The sequence below is a fragment of the Tamandua tetradactyla genome, chromosome 16, assembly GCF_023851605.1.
Source record: "Tamandua tetradactyla isolate mTamTet1 chromosome 16, mTamTet1.pri, whole genome shotgun sequence".
NCBI lineage: Eukaryota > Metazoa > Chordata > Mammalia > Pilosa > Myrmecophagidae > Tamandua > Tamandua tetradactyla.
In genome coordinates, this window is record NC_135342.1 from 75661876 (window position 1) to 75685856 (window position 23981).

At 40.1% G+C, this 23981-nt stretch overlaps 1 pseudogene; it reads left to right on the top strand.

The window, feature by feature from the left end:
* Positions 1–20918: 20918 nt before the first annotated feature.
* On the top strand, positions 20919–23981 carry LOC143660386 (nuclear receptor coactivator 7-like; annotated as a pseudogene).

A 23981-nucleotide genomic window follows, 5' to 3' on the forward strand; every position in this document is an offset into this window, starting at 1 on the left:
TCCACTCTCTGCTTCACACATAATTTATAACAGCATAATCCCATTTGTCTATTCCCCTCATTCTTTGTATAATTATTGTCATTTATCCTTACTTCTAAATACAGTATAACCTCATCTTTCAGTGTAATTATTTTTGTTTTAAAAAGTCAATTATCTTTAAGGAAATTACAAAAAAGAAAGAAAACATATTCTTATTTGCCCACTTATTTATCATTTTAGTTGCTCTTCATCTCTTCCTGTAGATTTGAGTTTCCATCTGGTATCACCTTCCTTTGTCTGAAGGACATCCCTTGACATTTCTTATAGTGCAGGTCTACTGCTGGTGAATTATCTCAGCCTCATTTTTGAAGGTATTTTCACTGGTTGTAGAATTCTGGGATTGATTTCTTTCAACACTATAACAATGCTTTTCTTTGTGTTCTGTCTTCAGTTTCTGACTAGCAGTCAGCATTCTAATCCTTGCTTCCCAGTATGTCAATGTATCATTCTACTCTTACTGTTTTCAAGACTTTTCTCATTATCCTTAACAGCAGTTTGACTATGCTGGGTATAGGTGTAGTTCTCTTTACATGTATGCTGCTTGGGTTTCACTGAGACTCTTAGATTTGTAAACTGGATTTTTTTCACCAGATTTGGGAAATTTTATGCTGTTATTTATACAAATATTTCATCTTTCCCAAGATCTCTCCCCACTCTCTTTTCATTCAAGACTCTAATTAAACACACATAAGACCACTTGAAAATTTCATACAGGTTCCTGAGGCTTTGTTTTTATTTGTTTTCAGTAAATGTTACTCAGATTGGACAAATTTCAATGTTCTGCCTTCAAGTTCCCTGATCCTTTCTTCTGCCATCTCCAATCTGCTGTTAAGAGCCTGAAGGTCTTTTTCATTTCAGAAATTTTACTTTTCACATATGGAATTCCTATTTGTTCTTTTCTGTAGTTTTGATTTCTTTGTCAAGATTACTTATCTGTTTGCTCCTTTAATTCTTTGAACATAATTATAACAGCTCCTTTAAAGTTTTATTTTCTAAGTTCAAAATCTGTACAGTTGGATGTGGCTCAGTTTTTAATGACTATTTTTTTTTCTTGATTACTGATCACATTTTTCTATTTCTGTGTGTGTCTCATATCTCTTGGTTGAAAACTGGATATTGAGATTAATACATCCCACAGAATCTGACTCTTATCTTCTGAAAACTATTGATTCAGCAGTTCAGTTGCCAACTAAATACCTTGAACTTGTATAGGTATGGTTTTACAATTTGTTAGTGCAGATCTGTGGAAAGCCCAAAGTGTTTCCCAAGCCCGTATAACTTGGTAGGAATCAACCTCCAAAATCTATCTCCACTGCAAATCTTGTCAGGGCTTTATTCTGAGATTTGTTAGGGAGGGTACAGAGTAAGTCTTATTCTAGGGCAGTGATTTTGTCCCTGAGGGGATATCCAGCCATGTCCAGAGACATTTTTATTCGCACAATTTGGGGGTGGGGGGTGCTACTGAGACTGGGAATACTGCTAAACTTTCTATAATGCACAGGACAGCCTCCCACAACAAAGAATTAAGTTGCTCAAAATGTCAATAGTGTGGGGGTTGAGAAACCCTGCTGTAGGGCCCAATTCTTATTCCTAGAAGCATGGTATCCCTGTTAGTTGCCAAAGATATTAATAAGCTGTTAATGAAATCTGTTCACTCTGACAAGGCTGAAACCCAATGAGTTCCAGCACTGCCCTTCCCCTAGGATGGCTCAACCTCTATATTTTGCTCTCAACCTGTAGTAGCCACTATCCAGTGAGCCTCAGATGGCCTTACTCTGTGCATGTGGTTCTCAGCTACAGACTTTTGGGGGATCTCCACACACAGCTCTCTCTGTACACCTCCTCCTCTCTGGTATCCTGCTGCACAGAATCCAGCTTCTTTAGTCTCCCTAAACTCTTATCTCTGTCTCCTTCAGTCAGTGGAATCATGTTGTTCTGCTCAAATTCCAGTTCTCTTTCCTACAGTTGGGAAACTGACCCTAGGGAGGGAGCTAGAAAATTATGGGACTCAACTCTTGAATTTCCCTTCTTTCAGGGATCACAGTCTTGTTGTGCACTGTCAGAAAAAAAAAGTTGCCCAAATATTTTCCAGGTTTATATTTGTTTAGAGTGGGAAGGCTAATCTGTACCTATTACCCCATGATGGCTAGAAATTAAAGTTCAGTTTTCCATCTTGACCTCTTTCAAGTTGAAGTCTTATAGAAATTGGCTGAATCTGAAGAGTTGTAATAATGCACCCACACTGTAGGTGCTCCCAAACTGCCACCCACTGAAGACATTTCTAGTTCAGATTTCCATTCAAGAAACATTTCCTAAGCTTCCACCCTGTGCAGTTATTCTCACAGAGGACAATTCAGTTTATCCTCTTAACAACTCTGAGAGCTATGGATCATTATCTCTATTTTTATGAAATAAAATTGTGGCAGGAAGTGAAATTTTCCTAAAATTTAGAGGAGAGAAAACAGATTCAGGAGAGCACATTACTTACCCAAGAACATATGGAAGTATGGCAAAAACATAAATCACATCTAGCTGATTTCAAATCTGTTGTCCTTTCTCTTCTTTCCAACGACCACACCTGTCTTTCTGGGATCCATTTACAACCTCTCAAAGGAGATTAAATCACCTAAAAACATGGCTAGTTTTTCCCTTCTCATATGCATCTGCTCTCTGATACTTTTATGGGTATTTTTTTCCCCTGGCAACACTTTATCTGACAGTGAGCCTCTTTGCCACGTTTGTCCTAGGACGTATCTGAGACTGAGCATTGCCTGTCTCCCAAAGAGTCGGAATTTACACTGTCAAAAACACGTGGACTGATATTTACATGTCCAGCTTTACTTTCTCTGTTAAAATCTTTAAAAACAAATCTCTCAAGTGTTGACTAAGCATTCATCTAAAGAAGACAATGCTTTCTGTGGAACAGGAGTAAGACTGATCTATTTATTCCTGTTTTATGAATCAGAAATGACTTTTCAGGTTGAATACAGATTCACGATTTCTGTTGCAGAGAAGACCAAGGAAGAGCAACTATATTGTAATTAGTTAAATGGTGGACCTCCAAATAAGACCCTGTGAACATGACCTTATTTGGAAAATGGGAATTTGCAGATGTAGGGAAGGATCTCAAAATGAGGTCATCTGGATTATATGGGTGTCCTCAATCCAATGACAAGTCTCCTTAAAAAAAGATAGAAGAGGAGATACACAGAGTTACAAGGAGTAGGTCCTATGAAGACAGAGGCAGAGTGGAGTGGTGCCAACAGCCACCAGAAGCTGGAAGAGGCAAAGAATGCAATTTCCCCCATAGTCTTGGAAGGAGTACAGCCCTGTCAACACTTTGATTTTGGGCTTCTGGCCTCCAGAACTGTGAAAGAATACATCATTATAGGCCACCTAGTTTATGTTACTTTATTATGGCAGCCGCAGGAAACTAATACACATGTTTTTAGAAAATTACAAGCTGACACACTGGACTCCTCATGATCATTTACATTAATATTTGTTTCCTTCTTATTCTTGGGTTTTCTCAGTGTCTAACCATTGCTAGGACTAACAGTCAGCCATCAGAGCAGGCTACAAATGTTTAAGTATAAAAAAAGGAGAGAAACTTAAAATTGAGTAAGTTAAGAAATGCTTAATTTCCCTGCTGAATAGGAAAGGCTGCTAAATGCTTCCATAGCAACCCACGTGGTACAGTTAGAAAATTTTCAGCTGAAAGACAATGGAAACCCCAGATCACAGTAGCTTAAACCTCAGGAACAGTGAGTGACTGACACGTTCTGGAAGAGCAAAGGTGGAGAAGGTTTTAGTGCTGGGTTGATACAGTTGATATGACATGGATTTGATTATCTCTCTACTCTGCCATGCGAGCAAGGCTACATCCTTCCTCTTTCACATCCAGAAAAAAGGAGAGAGAGAGAAAAAACTGCCTTGTTGTAGCTCTCTCCTTAGAGAAAGTGCTTCTCAGAAGCCTACAGCAAACCTCTCCATGTTTAATTGGCTAAAATTAGATCACACTCATTTTCTTGAACCAATCACTGCAAGAAGTATGGAATCACCCTTAAATCATTCAAGCCCTGCACCTTGAACGCGAGGGTGGGGTCAGCAAAGTGGCCCCATAATATGCATAAAGAGAGGGGTGGTTACTTAAACAAAATAGAAGTCTTGTGAGGAAAAATAAAGAGGAGATTCGATGCTGGGTAGATATCTATTATATACAAATGATAAGGCAATAATATCATGTGTCCTCCAACCCAGCCACTTTAAAACATAAAATACAGCCAAATATATCGAAGGTCCCTGTATTCCCCTGCACATTACTCCTGCCCTGAGATAGCCACTAATTTGGATTAGGGCTTATCATTCCCATGTATTTTGTTATATTTGTACTATATGTGTTTGTATGCCTAAGCAATATTTTGTATTTTGTTTGTTTTAAAACTAAATATAAATGAGATCATATTGTAATTATTATTCTGAAACATGTGTTTATTGTTCTTCATACTTGTGAGATGTATCCGCTGGAATCAGTGAAGTTCCATTCACAAATTTTCCCCATGTATGAATGCACCAGAATCTATTTATTCATCCTCCTGTTCATGGATATTTAGGTTGTTCTTTGTTATTGTTTTTGTTTTTTTTTACTGCTACAAAGAAAGCTGCTGTGAACTTTCTCAGTACGTGACTCTTTGTGTATTTGGAGGAGAGCTTTGTTAGCTATATAAATAGGACTGGAATCATTGAGTCATAAACTATGTTCACCTTTAACTTCTGTTGTTCTCAATAGTGGTTGGTTGGACCGATTTGCATTTCCACAATTGTGTTTGAGAGTTCTGTCCCTCCACATCCTTGCCATCATACTGTGTCCACCTTTGTGATTTGTAAATCTCATGAGTCTTCTTTAAATGGTCTGTTGCTCTTACTGTTTCCAGTCTCTAAATGCCATGTAGGCAAGGACTGTTTATTTCATTCCCTCCCAGACCCTAGACAGTGCTTAGCTCTTGGCAGTTTTCTTGATGGAAATGATGAGTTGTTTTTTTTAATTGTTTTATTGAGAAAAATCTTCACACACATACTTTCTGTACAAGGTGCACAATCAATGGCTCACAACGTCATCACATAGCTATATGTTCATTATCATGATCATTTTCTAAAACATCTGCATCATTCAAGAAAAAGAAAAAAGAAAAAACACATACATACCATACACCTTACCCTTCCCTCTCATTGACAACTAGTGTTTCCATCTACCCAATTTATTTTACTTTTTCCCCCTCTATTATTTATTTATTTATTTTTATTCATATTTTGTACACATCTGTCCATACCCTGGATATAAGGCACATCAGATACAAGGTTCTCACAATCACACAGACACACTGCAAATGTTATATCTTTATACTATTATCTTCAAGAATCTAGGCTACTGGAACCTCCAGCCACTCCAATGCACCATAAACTAAAAAGGGATATCTATGTAGTGCATAAGTATAACCTCCAGGATAACCTCTCAACTTTGAAACCTCTCAGCCACTGAATCTTTATTTTATCTCATTTCTGTCTTTCCCTTTTTGGTCAAGAAGGCTTTCTCAATGCTGGATCCTGGTTTTCCCATGCTTTCTGTCCATGATGACATGGAGAGTTACACCCTGGAAGTCATATCCCATGTAGAGGAAAGGCAGTGAATTCACAGGCTGAGTTGGCTTAGAGAGAAAGAGGCCACATTTGAGCAACAAAAGAGGTTCTTTGGGGGTGATTGTTAGGCATAATTTTAAGTAGGCTTAGCCTATCCTTTGCAGGAATAAGTTTCATAGAGGCGAACACCAAGCTCAAGGGCTGGGCCTATTGATTTCATTGTCCCCACTCTTGCAAGAGTATTAGAAATTCTCCAAATGGGGAAGTTGAATATTTCCTGTTTTCTCCCCATTCTCCCAAGGGGACTTTGTAAATACTTCTTTATTCACTGCCCAAATTGCTCTGGGATTTATCAAGGCATCACACAAATGGGGACAAACCAACAAAATCTCACTCTCTATTCAAGATTCCATGTACTTATGGTGTTCAACTCAACTGACCACAAAAGTTACATTAGGAAATGAACTACCCAAAATATAAATTTTGGTACCAAAATAATTTGGCACCAAATAAACATCTCACCCTTTGTCTCACCCAAAAGTTGAGGTTTTAAAATATGGACGATATCCTTTATCCAGTCTTCTAGTAAACCTTAGTCCTATCCATATCAACTTCATTCACATCTCTAGGTGAAGCCTGATCCTCTTTTCAACTTTTCAAACAGTTCCTGTATGGAGTACTGCTGACTTTCATAGATTTAGACTCTAACGCTGAGTCTCAGGTGTCACATAAGTACCCAAAGTAAGAATGAGTTTTTTGAGAGCAGGGGCCCTGCCTCATTCTTCTCCTCTCTGTAATTCTGTTGCTGTGTTGTTAACAGGAAAGAGGTAAGAAAGGTATCATCTGTTTACTGGGAAAGTCTTGCTATTAGCTGCATCAGCACACACACAGAATCTAGAGGACAGGGCAAGGGGAAAGATGTCTTTACTTTTGCCTTTCAGGAGCTTATCAGCTTTATCAAGGAGTCCTCCCTCTTTTCTCCTACCCCACAGTGCTCTGGGTCACTTAACCCTCCGCTCTCATCCCTGCTGGCCAGGGTCTTGCTCAGGCTCTGAGTCAAGCTATCGGTCATTCAGGTCCATTTGGTTTACCTTTAGATGGAGCTGAGGGGTGGGACAGGGAAGGGGTGAGTGGTGTGGGGAATGTTTCAGGCTGAACACATGAAAGGAGAGATGGAGGAAAGAGCAGCCTTCCTGGTCCAGCCTCAGCGGGAAGCCTCTAAAAACATCAACTTTCTACTATTAAGATTGACCAAGTCTCAGCATAAGACCTGCTAAATGGACTTGGCTTTCTCTCTGCTTTTTTCAAATACCACCTTCGACTGTCTTAACTAATCTGAGAAAAATTCCTAGAAAAAAAGGCAGATGTGCACCACACCCCAAGATGGGATTCATGGGGACTCCAACTGTACTTATTTTTATTTGTTCGGAGTCAGTTTTACCTGCCTTGGTTCTCAACCAGGGGCAGTAGTGCCCTCTGGAGGCACATGGAAATAATGATGGCAGTTTTTTGTTGTGACCCTGTTTCAGTTTGATAAAGCTACCAGAATGCCATATAACAGAAACATGGTATATTTTATTAAGGGGATTTATTAAGTTACAAGTTTACAGTTCTAAGGTCATGAAAATGTCAAAATTAAGGCATCAACAAGAGGATACCTCCACTTAGGAAAGGCCGATCATGTCTGTGGTTTCTGTGTCAACTGGAAGGTACGTGGCTGGTGTCTTTTGGTCCTTGACTCCCGAGCAGTGTTGCTTTCAGCTTCTGATTCCAGTGGTTTTCTGTGTCAGCTCTCCAAGCATCTCCAAACGTCTATGTCTAGGTGCTTGCTCTCTGTGTCAGCTCCTTTGAGGACTCCAGTAAACTAATTAAGACACACCTTAAATGGGCAGGGTCACATTTCCATGTAATAATCTAATCAAAAGAACCCACCCAACAACAGGTTTGCCCCTACAAAAATGGATTAAAAGAGCATGGCTTTTCTGGGGTATATAACAGTTTCAAACAAGCACACACCCTGTCTGGGAATTTACTGTAAGGGCTAGGGGTGTTAAATAGCTTGCAATGAGCTGGACAGACCCACAAAATAAAAAACCTTCTTCGGGCCCTCAGTGAAAGTGCTGTAGGCTCTGGGTGGCCAGGGCCAGGTGTACTGTGTTCATCAGCGTTCCCCCAACACCTGACCCAGGGCCTGGCACAGAGTGGTAGTTCAGGAGGTATTTACTTGAAAGACTGCATGAGTGAATGCAGGATTCTATCACATCAGCTCACAGAATTCAAGTGCCAGCTACAAGTACACTGAACACCAGGCTGTTAACTCATCAGGAAAAAAAAAAAACTGATTAGGAATCTGAAGGGTAAAAAATATTCTTCCTGTTGGGAAGTAAGTGAAACATTCTTTGGATGTAGGAAAAAGATTTTGTCCTCCATCCCTGGGAAGTTATAGAACCCTGTTTCCTCTCCCATTTAGAAATGAGGGATGTTGAAGAGCTATAATCAAAGTGAAATTTGCCTAAGTGCTGAGAGACTGCAAAGTAGCCCAAACCGTATACACAGCCATCCCTCCTGATGACAGCTACCACGGCTGAACACAGAAGAGCAAAATTGCCAGAGCAGTCATATGGGCTTTCAAGAGAGGCAAGGGAGTTCAGGAAGTTCCTGAGCCCATCATAATCAGAGAGGAAAGAGCAAGTGCTCTAAGAGCTGGGCTCTAAATCAGACAGCAATGCGTTCAAATCTCACTTCTGACACCAAGCAGCCAGGAGACTTTGGTTGAGTTGTTAAACATCTCCTAGCCTCAGTGTCCTCATCTATAAAATGGGAATAATGATACTTACCCTATAGAATAACATGAAGATTTAATGAGATAATGTAAGTAAAGCACAAAACACAGTGCCTGGCACTTAGTAAATGCATTATTATTATGATTAATTCTTCGAAAAGCAACACCAATGAATGGCTGGTAATAAAGCCCCTGACCACATAGGGGAACTGCTTTTTAACCCAAGGATGTGAGCAGACCGAAAGAACATCATGTCCTTAAGAGACATAAATGAAGTAATTTCATCCTGCCTCTAAGTCATTTTGTTCCCTGGTTGAATAAGGCAGTGTTGTGACTCACACTTTAAATTATAATTGTGTTTCCATATCCCCCTAGTAATAAATATTTTATGTTTCAGCCTATGTTACAAAAATTATTCTCTTCCAGCCAACTTATTTCTCATTCAAATTTTACAAATACATTTTCCTCTCCCCACCCTCTGTGCTCCCCCACCCTAGACCATTTCTGACATTTTGCTTTATTGAGGAATAGATTTGTGTTTCCTTCCAATAACTTTGAACACTAATGATAATGAAAACACTTGGCATCTGTTTTCTGTTGAAATTTGAAAGCTTCAGAGAAATATTTACAAAACCCACTTCCCCAACCATTGCTCTCAGATTCAATTAAATAACAGGAAAACATGGCATTCCAAATCAGAGTTACAAGCTGTTCTTGAGCTGTGGCAGAGCCAATCATTTACATTTTCAAATTTATGAATACACTATTAGAGAAACACCACTTACCCAGCTGATCAAACAAATGTTTTTTCCTCTCACTTGGATGCAACACAGTTTGGGTTTACCTAACTCAAAGCCCAGTCACACACATGAGACTCAAAGCTAGAGTTCTGCAACTATGAAAGCCAGCATTACCCCATACAGCAACAGTTAAAAACACTGAAAAAGTGATCAGACTTCAATTAGAGATATGAATGACGCTGATCTAGGTAGAACTATGGTAAATCATACTAAAAGGTAAAAGATGATATTGACTGTACATTAAAACATCAACTTCTGCGTGAGCCCAAAGGAAGAGATGTTTACTTGGTGCAAAATTTATATTTTTGATAGCATCATACCTAATTTAACTTGTATGGTCAGCTTATTCGAACACCATAACTTCATGGAACCCTGAACTGGGAGTGAGATCTTGTTGGTCTGTACAGGTTAGTGTGATGCCTCAATACATCCCAGAGTAATGTGGGCAGAAGAGAAGAAAGTATTCGCGAAGTCCCCTAGAGGGTCTGGAGAAAAAGGTGGAAATAGTAAACTTCCCCACCTGGGGAAGACCTGATATTCTCGTAAGCACTGGGGACTGGCAGTTTGATGGGCCAAGCCCTCGACCTTAGCCCTTGCCCTTATGAAGCTTTTTCCTGCAAAGAAGCTAAGCTTACTTATGATTATGCCTAAGAGTCACCCCCGGAGAACCTCTTTTGTTGCTCAGATGTGGCCTTTCTCTCTAAACCAACTCTGCAGGTGAACTCACTGCTTTCCCTCCTACATGGGACATGACTCCCAGGAGTTTTGTAAAAGCCCAAGGCACAGGGGACATGGCTCCCAGGGATGAGCCTGCCCCTGGCATTGTGGGATTGAGGAAGGTTTCTTGATGAAAAGGGGGAAGAGAAATGAAACAAAATAAAATTTAAGTGGCTGAGAGATTTAAAATAGAGTGGAGAGGTCATTCTCGAGGTTATTCTTATGCAGTATATAAACATCCCTTTTTAGTTTGTGGTGTACTGGAGCAGCTAGAGGGAAATACCTGATACTGTTGAACTGTAATCCAATAGCCTTGATCTTTAAAGATGATTGTGTTGGTTTGAAAGGATGTGTGTTCCCTAGAAAAACCATGTTTTAATCCTAATTCCATTTTGTAAAGGCAGTCATTTCTTCTAATCCCTATTCAGCACTGTTTGTTTGAAACTGTAATTAGATCATCTCCCTGGAGATGTGATGTAATCAGGAATGGTTGTTAAGATGGATTAGGTGACGACATTCTCTACCCATTCGGGTGGGTCTTCATTAGTTTCTGAAGTCCTATAAGAGAGGAAACATTTTGGAGATTGAAGATTGGAGAATGCTGCAGCACCATGAAGCAGAGTCCATCAGCCAGCGCTTTGGAGATGGAGAAGGAAAATGCCTCCCGGGGAGCTTTATGAAACAGGAAGCCAGGAGAGAAAGCCAGCAGATGACGTTGTGCTCTCCATGTGCTCTTCCACCCAAGGGAGAAACCATGACTGCGTTCACCATGTGCCTTCTTGGATGAGAGAGAAACCCTGAATTTCATTGGCCTTCTTGAACCAAGGTATCTTTCCCTGGATGCCTTTGATTTGATGTTTCTATAGACTTGTTTTAATTGGGACATTTTCTCAGCCTTAGAACTGTAGACTAGCAACTCATTAAATTCCCCTTTTTAAAAGCCATTCCATTTCTGGTATATTACATTCTGGCAGCTGGCAAACTAGAACAATGATTGTTTAACTATATAGCTTCTATGCTATGACCTTGTATTTTAATAATAAGGGGACTGGGAGCTATGGGATGTTTTGGGGATTCTTTTTTACTTTTATTTTTAGTTTTATTCTTATTTTTTTGGAATAATGAAAATGTTCAAAAATCTATTGCAATGGTGAATGCACAGCTCTATGATACTGTGAACCCCTGACTTTGCACTTTGGATGATTATATGGTGTGCCAGTTTGAAAGGATTTTGTGCCCTAAAAAAGCCATTGTTTTAATCCTGATCCGTCTTGTGGAGGCAGCCGTTTCTTTCCCCTATTCAGAACTGTAGCTTGGAAAGTTGATTAGATATCTCCACAGAGATGTGACACACCCAATTGTGGATATTAACTTTTGATTAGCGGGAGATGTAACTCCAGCCATTCTAAGAGGGTCTTGATTAGTTACTGGAATCCTTTAAAAGAGGAAACACTTCGGAAAAAGCTTCAGAACCATGAAGCCACCAGAGCCCACTCAGCCAGAGACCTTTGGAAATGAAGAAGGAGGACACCCCCAGGGAGCTTGATGAAACAAGAAGCTTGGAGAGAAGGCTAGCAGATGTTGCCATGTTCGCCATGTGTCTTTCCAGTTGAGAGAGAAATCCTGAACTTCATTGGCCTCCTTGAACCAAGGTATCTTTCCCTGGGTGTCTTAGATTGGACACTTCTATGGACTTGCTTTAATTTGGACATTTTCACAGCTTTAGAAGATAGAAACTTGCAACTTAATAAATTCCCCTTTTTAAAAGCCATTCCATTTCTGGTATATCACATTCTGACAGCTTGCAAACTAGAACATATGGTGTGCTGGTTTGAAATTGTTACATACCCCAGAAAAGCCATGTCCTATTCCTGATCCAAACTTGGGGGTGGGGGGACAGCCATGTTTCTCTTAATTCAGACTCAATATTGTACGGTGGAGGGTGGGCCACATTTGCTCAGTGGGCAGAGTTCTCGCCTGCCATGCTGGAGACCTGGGTTCAATTCCTGGTGCCTGCCCATACAAAAATACATATATATTGTAGGGTGGAGACTTTGATTAGGTGGTTTCCATGGAGATGTGTCTCCATCCATTCAAAGTGAGTCTTAATCTGCTTACTGGAGTCCTTTAAGAAGAAACCATTTTGGAAAAAGCTTCAGAGCTGGCACAGACAAAGACATTTGGAGATGCACAAAAAAACACCCCCAGGCAAGTGGTTTTAAACCAGAAGCCAAAACAGCAGCAGATGCCAGCCATGCACTTTCCCTTGGCCTTTCTTGAGTCAGGGTATCTTTCTCTGGATGCCTTAGTTTGGATATTTTTATGGCCTTAGAACTGTAAATTTGTAATAAATTCCCTTTTTAAAACCTGTTCCACTTCTGGTATATTGCTTTCCAGCAGCATTTACAAACTAAAATATATGGTATGTGAATAAATAATATATATCAATAAAATTGCAATAAAAAACTCATTCGTAATCCTCTTCTACATGTTTTTGAGACCAGGTGTGATGTGGGAAGTATTTCAAATACTGGAAGAGTATGTTTTGGAAACACATTCATGAGTTAATCAACCTTTAAGTAAAGATAGTCTGACCCAAAGCACTCAAGGTAATTCATAGTAGGGCAGTGAAGGGTAATATTTACTCTTAAACTTCATGTCCTATAACTTAAATATTATGGCATGAAGTTGATATGACTTATGTTATATGATAAGGGGATAATAAGGAGGAAAACAAAGATATTTGCTTTATGTCTATATACAAAATATAACAAAACAGGGAAAAATAGCCATTACATTTCTCATTTCTGTATCTGGTCACACGGCCATGCTTGTATTTATAAGTACCTTCTTCCACTACCCTTTATCCTCAGCAAGCACCTCAGCTGGCCGTGGTTCTTTGCCTGGTGTGGTGACCTGAACTTTCATTCCTGAAGTTTCTTGCCCATTAGCAGTCCTGCCTGGATTAGGCTGTATTTTCCCACTGACTTTAATCACAGAGTATGGTAGTACTAAGAGATGCCCTTTGGGATCTCCTGTATTCCAAGCAACTCTTATTTACCTCCATTGTGTAGCAGCAGTCCAATTTCTCCATGATAATCAGATCGATCACCCCAGACAGAACAGAAATCCCTTCTTTTCCTGTTGATTCAGAGGGATGAGAAAACCAAAGTGATGTCTTGTGGAAGGGAGAGGCAATCTGAGGACTAAATTATGCCATACGGCTGAAGAATTGATATATCCCTGAGGTAGGACAGTGAAGGTGCCTTGCCAGCTGAAAACAAACTGTTTCTGGTGGTCCTTTCTAACAGGATTGAGAAAAAGGCATTTGCCAGATCAATAGCTGCATACCAGGTGCCAGGGGGATGTGTTGATTTGTTGCTCAAGCAGTGAAAACACATCTGGAACAGCATTTGCAATTGGAGTCATCACCTGGTTAAGTTTATAGTAATCCACTGTCATCCTTCAAGATCCATCTGCTTTCTGCACAGGACAAATAGGAGAATTGACTGGAGATGTGGTGGGAATCACCATCCCTGAATCTTTCAAGTGCTTGGTGATGGCACTAATCTCTGCAATCCTTCCAGGAATGTAGCATTGCTTTTGATTTACTATTTTTATTATGTAGAGGCAGTTCTAGTGGCTTCCACTTGGCTTTTCCTACCACAATAAGCCTTCATTCCACAAGTCAGGGAACCAGTTTGGGGATTTTGCCAATTGCTGAGTATGTCTTTTCCAAGTATGCATTTTGGAACTGGAGAAATAACCACAGAACATTTCAGGGACCCACAAGCCCTACTGTGAGACAGGCCTGAGTTAAAACTCCATCGATCACCCAAGCCCCTACTCTGACTGGTAGACCACAGTGACATTTTGGGTCTCCTCAAATTAATGTCACTTCCAAGCCAGTATATAATAATCTCTCGAACGTCTGATAATTTCTTTTTCCTCAATACACAGTTACCCTGGTAAGAGGCCAAAGGTCCTTTGGGGAAGGTTAGGAAGAAGATGAGCAATTTTGGCCAGTGTAGCAGGGTCCTTTCCCAAGAGGACCCAAAATTCCCTTCATTCAAGGGGTTCTGGACCTTTAAACTCTCTAGTCTGGAAATTGATTGAGGGCCTGTGACTCTGTCTTAGTGATTCAAGTTAGACTTTTGTTCACTTAACTTAGAACTCTTCTGCTTACATACATCAAGTAAGAATTTAGTAGACTGCTCATCTATTTTACTTCTAGGTACCCCATGACCTACTAGCCAATGCCATAGGTCTCTGCTATTTTGATTGCTGCTTTGAGTCTACTGTCCGTGATAGTAGCCACACCCACCATCAAGTCACTTGGCTTCCGCCAAACCAAGATCTGAGCATCCACATTGTGTTTAAGGATCCAAGTTCAGTGGCAGCAGTTCCCACAATATCTGACCTACAGAGATGGGCAACTGCAGAGCTCTTTATGGATGAAGAAGTTAACCTCACAAATTTATTCCTTGCAGTACTGGAAAAGGTGCGTCCTTTGCACATTTCTGGAGTGGGTGAGCAGGTCTTACATGTTAGATCTACTCTAACATTCTAATTCCTCTATGCCTTTGGAGCCTCTCATCTATACTATACCAGGGCAGCTCTGGCATTTCAACTTCAGGCAAGTAGGCCATCTTTTTGTCCAGCCTTCAGCCAACCACCCAAACACACCGTTAGAGCATTTTCTATTCCCTTGAGCTGCAACACTGAATCCAGGATCTCTGCTTAGTGGGTCCATATCAATAAATTTAGCCTGGTCCAACTTTATATTCCTTCCATTATCCCACATCTTTAATATCCATTTCCACACATATTCCCCTGATTTCTGTCTATATAACCTGGAAGAATCATGCAGTTCTTTTGGAGTGTAGTGCACCTCCTCATGGGTCATACTTTGTACCTCACCTTTTGGGGTTGGTTTTCAGTCTAGTTATAAGTCTGGATGTAAAGAGGGATGGTGGAGATGAGTCACAAGAAGAATTAGCAGTTTCTTATAAGCAAACTATCTCAGGGCATTCTATTGCAATTTCATTTGGTGGGACAGGATTAATCTCTTCAGACAGAGATGTGAGCACTGCTCCTCAGGCAAGGCAATTACAGGTTTATTAGGCACAGTATAGTTAATCTCTTCAGGTGAAGGCTGGATTGGCTGTTTCCCCAGGGCAGAATGGAGGTCAGGCAGCTCCATTCCTCAAGGCAGACTATCAGGGTTTTATCTGACAAGGAAGACTCAACAAAATCTAGGGTTTCAATGTCCTCACCTTCATTAATATCAACTCATATGTATCCATTGCAATTTTCTGGATCCATTCCTTTCCAGTCAATGTCCTCACTTTAACAGCAGATTCTCTGCAAGATTGGGAATTCAATTTATGTTGTAGTTCAGCCACATACACAATGAGATTCTGGGTCTGCGTTTCAATCCAGCTCTTGGAGGGCTTAGGTCAGGACAGTTTAAAGACCAAAGGACATGTCAGGCATGGAGTTAGACATGAATTTTATTAGAACTTATGGACAGGAAAAGATCTCCATGGTGGCTGTCAGCTGTGGAAAATGAAGTTAGCAGCCTTTAAAAGGGGCAGGGGAGTACAAGGGCTTGTAAGGGTTTAGCACAATGGTATAAGAACAGTTTTGGCAAGGTCTTGGGGGTTTGGAGGTTTTTTATCAGCAATGATCAGGGAAGGGGAATTTCAATACCTTGTTTATGATACCATTTATACATTCTTTCCCCCCTGAGGTCTGATGACCGTTAATGTTTGTCCAAGTCATTTAGGTGGCTACGTGCAATGACCTTCTCTCAATAGGGAGGGGAATGCACTCAATATTGAGGGGAATCCTGGGCCCTGGATCTCCAGTCTGTTTTCCAGAAGTCTCAAGTCTACAGCTACACAAAATAAGGGTTTCTTTCAGGGAATACATAGACATTTTCATGTCCTTCATGCAGCACTTGAGTGGGAATTTGAAACCTTGAGCTCATCCCTTTCTTTAATAACTGTATCCAGCATACTTACAAACAACCAACCAATGTCATTAAACTTTTTAACTCCACAAAACTCTGTTAAAGTGTCAATTAGTCTCACTCAGGGCCTTGCCTTTTATAAGCATTTGAATAGCAGTATCCGATGATGATATTCTGTCTATCACTAATAGCAATTCATGCCATGGAATACCAGTGACAATTTAATCACTGGAAATTAGTCATTAGTAATTTTGCATCTAATCAAATTAGAGAACCAATTACAAAAACCCCAGAACCAACCCAGAAATTTCATCAAGATTCTGTTTCTCAAAGTGTTCAGACATCGAGTAGAAATATAAATGAAGCTGATCTGAATAGGACTAAGGTATATCAGAAGACTGGGTAAAGGATGATATCATCCATATTTTAAAACTGTGTGAGACTAAAGGAAGAGCTGTTTATTTGGTGCAAAATTTATATTTTTGGTAGTGCATTTCCTAATTTAGCTTGTATGGTCAGTTTCATTGAACCCCATAAATACATAGAATAGGGTGTGAGATTTTGTTGGTTTGTCCAGGTTAGTGTGATGCGCAATAAATCCCAGAGTGATTTGGGTAGTGAATAAAGAAGTATTTGCAAAGTCCCCTTGGGGAAATGTGAAGAAAGGGAGAAATATTCAACTTCCCCATTTGGAGAATTTCTGATATTCTCACAAGCAGTAGGGACAACCAAATCAATAGGCTGTGCCCTTCATCTTGGGGTTCGCCCCTATGAAACTTATTCCTGCAAAGGAATTAGGCCTAAGAGTGCACCCCCACAGAGAACCTCTTTTGTTGCTCAGATGTGGCCTCTCTCTCTAAGCCAACTCAGCAGGTGAACTCACTGCCTTCCCTCCTACGTGGGTCATGACTTCCAGGGGTGTAAATCTCCCTGATAATGTGGGATGGAAAGACTAGAATAAGCCAGGACCAGCATCAAGAGATTGAGAAAGGCTTCTTAACCAAAAGGGGAAGAGAGAAATGAGACAAAATAATGTTTCAGTGGCTGAGAGATTTCAAATAGAGTTGAGAGGCTATCGTGGAGGTTATTCTTATGCATTATATATGTGCTGGTTTGAAAGGATATATGCCCCCTAAGAAAGCCATGTGTTAATATAAATCCCATTTCATAAAGGTAGAATAATCTCTATTCAATACTGTATATTTGAAACTATAATGAGATCATCTCCCTGGTTGATGTGATTTAGTTAAGAATGGTTGTTAAACCGGATTAGGGGATGACATGTCTCCACCCATTTGAGTGGATCTTGATTAGTTTCTGAAGTCCTATAAAAGAGGAAATATTTTGGAGATTCAGAGAGATTCAGAGAGAGCAACACTACAAAGCAGAGAGTCCACCAGCCAGCGACCTTTGGAGATGAAGAGGGAAGACACCTCCTGGGGAGCTTCATGAAATAGGAAGCCAGGAGAGAAAGCTAGCAGATGACGCCGTGTTCACCATCTGCCCTTCCAGCTGAGAGAGAAGCCCTGACTGTGTTCGCCATGTGCCTTCTCACTTAAGAGAGAAACTCTGAATGTCATCGGCCTTCTTAAACCAAGGTATCTTTCCCTGGATGCCTTTGATTGGACATTACTATAGATTTGTTGTAATGGGGACATTTTCTCGGCCTTAGAACTGTAAACTAGCAACATTAAATTCCCCTTGTTAAAAGCCATTCCATTTCTGGTATATTGCATTCCAGCAGCCAGCAAACTAGAACAATATAGATATCCCTTTTTAGTTTATGGTGTATATTGAGTGGCTGGAGGGAAGTACCTGAAACTGTTGAGCTATTCCAGTAGCCTAGATTCTTGAAAATGATTGTATAAAGATATAACGTTTACAATGTGACTACGTGATTGTGAAAATGTTGTGTCTGATCTCCTCATACACAGGGTATGGACAGATGAGTAAAAAAATATGGATAAAAATAAATAGATAAGTAATGGGAGGACAAAGGGTAAAATAAATTGGGTAGATGGTAACACTATTCGTCAATGAGAGGGAGAGATAAGGTATTTGGTATACATGAGCTTTTTCTTTTTATTTCTTTTTCTGGAGTGATGCAAATGTTCTAAAAAGTGATCATGGTAATGAATACACAACTATGTGATGATATTGTACACCATGAGCCACTGATTGTACACCATGTATAGAATGGAGGTGTGTGAAGATTTCTCAATAAAAAAAAAAACAGATTCTGTTTCTCAAGAACCAGTCCCTCTACCAAATCTGCATCAGTCAAGTTCTCCAAGTAAACATCCCAATTTGCGGTTCATACATACATTATGTAAATATTATAAGATTTATTATAGGTATTGGCTTATGTGACTGTGGGGATGAGCAAGTTTGAGTTCCACAGAGCAGACTGCAAGTTGGGAACTCCAATGAAGGTTGTAGATGAACTCCCCAAGAAAATTTGGCTGGCTGAAGTAGAGACAGAAATTCTTCCCTCTGACTACTGAAATCATCGTTCTCCTTTTAAGACATTCTACTGATTAGATGAGGCTTCTCTATTGCAGAAGATAATCTCCTCAGTTCTTTGTAGATGCACACAGCCATAGAATAAATCAACTTACTGATGCTTTAAATCCATGAAATATCCTCACAGTAACAATCAGGCCAGTGCTTGCTTGACCAAACTGGACACCATAACCTAGGCAAGTTGACAAATGAACTTAATAATCACAGTATCTCACCATACTTTTTATTTGCATTTTATTGATGGCTAATGATTTTGAGCATCTTTTTATGTACTTATTGGTCTTTGTATATCTTCTTTGGAGGAATGTCTGTTCAAGTCTTTTTTCCCCATTTTTAAACTGAATTATGTGTCTTTTTGTTGTTGTGTTGTATAAGTTTTTTTTTTTTATAAATTCTGGATACCAAACCCTCATCAGTATTTGATTTCCAAATATTTTCTCCCATTCTGTAGGTTGTCTTTCTATTTTCTTGATTAAGTCCTTAGATGCACAAATGTTTTTAATTTTGATGTAGTCCCATGTATCTTTTTTGTTGTTGCTGCTCATACTTTTGGTGTAAAGTCTAAGAAACCCCTACCTATCAGAATGTCTTGAAGACGTTGCCCTGCTTTTCTTCTAAGAATGTTATAGCTTTAGTTCTTATATCTTTGACCCATTTTGAGATATTTTTTGTATATGGTGTGAGGTAGTCCACCTTCAATCTTTTGCATGTGGTTACCCAGTTCTCCCAGAAAAATCTGTTGAAGAGACTAATCTTTTCCCACTGAGAGGACTTGGATTGACAAAGATCAGTTGGCCAAAGATGTGAGGGTTGATTTCTAAATTCTCAATTCAATTCCATTGGTCCATATGCCTGTCCTTGTGCCAGTACCATCTGTTTTGATTACTGTAGCTTTGTAATACCTTTTAAAATTAGAAAGTATGAGTCCTCCAACTTTGTTCTTTTTCAAGATGGTTTTGCAATTTGGGACTACTTACCCTTCCATAGTAAAGATGATCTGACCCAAAGCATTCATGAAAATTCACAGTAGTGGCATGAATTTTTAAATCAAATTCAAGTTTCCATTCAGAAAACTAGAAAATACTTCCCTTAGTGTGGGGCTCTAAGGCCTGGGATTCCCCTCAATACTGAGTGCATTCCCTTCTACATTGAAAGCAGGTCATTACATGTGGCTGCCTACATAACCAGGACAGATAATAAAGGTCACTAGACTTTCTCAGGGGTTAAAATATACAAATGGTATTGTAAACAAGGCATTGAAACTCCCCTCCCTTGATCACTGCTGATAACAAAGCTTCAACCTCCTGCATCATGAGACCTGGCTGAAATTCTGTTGTCACACTCTATGAAATTTCTTTGTTCTGAACACTTATAAGCTGACCTCTGGCACTCCCCGTTCCTTGCAGAGCACTAACCTTCATTTTCCACAGCCAGCTGCCACTGTGGAAGAGATTTTCCTGTCTGTAAGTCCTAATAAACTCATGCCTAACTTGACGCCATGCATATCCTTTGGTCTTAGGACAGAGCTGGGTTGTAACACGTGAACAGACAACAACTTCCATGCATCCAACAGCCACAGCATTTGATTTAGAGCAAATCCACTATTACTAGATTACTAGTGAGAAACAAATCACAATAAAATCAAGAATATAGCACTGAACGCCCATGAGGGCTGATGCCCTAATAGCTAGCAAGGAGCGAGAGGCTGAGGAATGCTGGCAGCTGACTCCTTCCCCAGCTTGGGCCACGGGCCAGTGCCTCAGTGCATCCACCTCCTATCCCTGCTCCTCTCTGGGGCATTTTTCTCCTAGAGTGCTCCCTCCAGCCACCCCTATCTGCAGCCACCACTCCTAGAAATGCATATGCCCTAACCCCTTTTCCAGGACACAAGGAGCCCACACTTCCTCCTCTAGAGTTATAATACATTAATTAAAAAGAAGATTTTTCCAAACATTTACTTTGTACTTTTGATGGTGTATTGTGGATACCAAGCATTCCAGTTTGAAAGTGTTGTGTACCCCAGAAAAGCCATGTTCTTTAATTCTGATTCAATATTGTAGCTTTTTTATTAAGTTGTTTCCATGGAGATTTAACCCACCCAATTGTGAGTCGGACCCTGTGTTTAGGTGGTTTCCATGTAGATGTGTCTTGACCCATTCAAAATGGGTCATTTAATGGAATCCTTTAAGAAAGAACAATTTTGTAAAAAGCTTCATAGTCAACAGAAGTGACAGAGCTAACATGAGACCAAGACCTTCCCAGCTGACAAAGGTGTTCTGGACCCATCATCCTTTCTTAAGTGAAGGTATCTTTCCCTGAATGCCTTAGTTTGGACATTTTTATAGCCTTAGAACTGTAAACTTGCGACTTAATAAATTCCCTTTTAAAAGCCATTCCGTTTCTGGTATATTGCATTCTGGCAGCTTTAGCAAACCAATACACCAAGGAAGAGAAGAGGGAACAGAAACAAAGCTATTTTGTTCTATTGAAAAAGAAAAAACAAGCAAAACAAAATGCAGTGACAGTTTCACCTTCAGCCACAAGGACCCATACTGGAAAAGAAGATGCTAATACAGACATTCTAGAACAAGACAAGTGCAACATTCCCGTGGACAAGGAGGAATACATTATTGACGAGGAAAAAAAAGAGAAAAATTTATCATTTAAAGGAGGTCAAGCATACAGAGCTAAAGAGATACTACAGTATTGGTGACAAAAAGAAACACATGATTAAAAAAGGAAGAAGATGGAGATTCAGAAGCCCCACGGGACTACGGCATACACTTCTGGAAGCCAGGACATTCAAACCTCCATAGCACTGATGTTTAACATCACTCTAAATAAATTAGTAAAACTGAATAAACTTTTCACACATATTTGTGTTCCAGGCCAGGTCCTTTTTGTGCCAGATGCCAACTTTTCTCCTAGTACCTTAAGTTTATCAACATCTAATCTTGGTGCTATTGACTCTCCACCATCAGATGCAGAATATGATAAACTGTCAGATGCTGACTTAGCAAGAAAGGCCTCAAAACCTGTTGAAAGAGTCTTATCATCTACCTCTGAAGAAGATGAGCCAGGAGTGGTAACGTTTTTAAAAATGGATTGTCGAACTCACTTTATCCAGGGTATGGACAAATGAGTAAAAAACTAAGGACAAAAAGTAAAATAATTGAGGGGGGAAATAAGGGGTAAAAAAATTATGTAGATTGCTATACTAGTGGTCAATTAGAGGGAGGGATAATGGCGGTTTTCTTTTCCTTCTTTTTCTGGGGTAATTCAAAATTCTAAAAATTATCATGGTGATAAAAACATAACTATGTGATGATATTGTGAGCCATTGATTGTATACTTTGAATGGACTGTATGGTGAGTGAAGATATCTCAGTAAAAATATTGAGATAATTTTCAAAAAAAATAAAAAATGAGTTGTCGATACATCACTTATGGAAAGGGTGTTGTGGGTGGCATCATGATTGTCACCCCAAACAACATCATATTTGACCCTCACAAGTCTGATCCTCTGGTTATTGAATATGGATGCAAGGAGTACGGCCTCATCTGCCCCACAGAAGACGTGGTCTCCATTGCCCTCTGCAAGGACATTTCCCACATGAGGGTCAAAGATGCCTTGCCATCACCTGGAAAATGGGCAGACTTAACTTCTGAAAAGGACATCAACCCATTCAGTAAGTTCAAATCTCTCTACAAAGAAAATGAGAGCAGAATGGAGAGAGAACTATCACTTCAGATTTCAAATCAATAACACCTTTGGAAAAGTCAATAGATTGCACACATACAAAGCCCCTAGAGAGCTCTGTATCTGGAAAGTTCAAGAAACTGGAATTCTCTAGGGAGGCAAACAACAGATCTACCACCGTGACAGAGCTCAGCAAGGAACTTCCTGACACTCACGCCACTTTTGAATCTACAGCCAAAGGAAATTCCCTTTCAGGGGAAGATGATGACTTTGTTGACTTGGAAGAACTTTCTTAAACTGTTGGTGGATTGGCAAAAGGGACACCTCAAAGGAGTGCCTTGCTCTTGACTCAGAGAACCTAAAGGAGGCTAAGTCACAAACAATCAGTTTTGCTACAGAAAAGCAGGTACAGTCAGCCCTGAAGTTTTCAGGAACAGAGAGTGGTACTGAACTGAAGGGGACCCCAGATTTAGAAACATGTGAGAAGCAAGACATAATGCCAGATGTGGACAAGCCATCTGGTTCTCCAGCAAGCCAGGTGAAAAACACACTGATCATAAATGAAGATCTAAACAAAGTTAAACTCATCAAATGCTACCTTAATAAGAACAAAGATGGGTCATAGTTATAGAAAAATTCACAGAAGACAGAATTAAGTGATGAAAAAAGACTTGAACCAGTGGGGATAGAATCACCCTTAGTAGTTCTCTTCCCCAAGCAGGTGATCTCCCAACTGAGGGCAATAAACCACCAGCTGAAGCCAGGATGAGAGAGATCCTTTTCCAATGACACTAGGCTCTTCCACAGAAGAAAATAGGGTTAAAGAGTCTCTAGACTCTTTTTTGGAATCTTCCCTGGATAACAGCTGCCAAGGTGCATAAATGGATAATAAATCCAAAATTCACTTATGGCTATTAAACAGAATTCAGGTACACTTCCTTCAAAGGAAGAGAAAAGCAAGACTCCACCCATGCTTCTGTGTATCAAAGTGGAAAAACCAAAAAGAAAATCCTTTGTCATTCACACAGCCATCATGGTCCAGCAATAGTCAAACAAGGAAAGCAGCCAGAGTACTGGTTTGCCGTTCCTCGGGAGAGGTTGGATCCTTTGTACACATCCTTTGTTCAGTAGTTTTCTGGCATTTATGGGAAAGATGCCAAAGAGCAAGGCATCTTTGATTGTGGAAAGGAAGAACTGAAGAGGATTGTCAACTTCTTCAGCTAGCCAACCACCAAGAGCTGGAAGATCATCACCTCTTAGGAGGCAAAGCACCGGAAGAGTGCAGCTACTATGTAGAGAGGATGAGGAGATCCTGCCGATCCTGCAAGTCCCACAGTGCACTGCTGGAGAACATGCACGTGGAGCAGCTGGCCCAGTGGTGCAAGGGTATCCATGGAGACTCGCATATAGCACATTAGAGCATGAATCAGCTTGAAAACTTTCTACCCAAAGTTGGCTTGGCTGGATAGTCCTGTCTTACTGGTCATCAAAGATATGACAACCAGATCTTTGGAAATATGCAACTCATCCATTCAAGTTCACTGACCACTGCTATGGTACAGGTGAAACTTTTCTCTACATATTTAGCTCTAATTTCAAGGTCTTTAAGTGGAATGGAGAAATCCATAACTTGTCAATGGAGACCTAGGTGCTTCAGAACTTGGCAGTAGTGGGGGATGGTTTGGTTTATGGTTAGATGCTGATTACAACCATAGATGAAGCAACTCCTATGGCACTTTCAGTGATGACATCCTTTCTGAAAAGGAAGACTTCATAGTTCAGGACCTAGAGGTATGGACATTCGAGTAA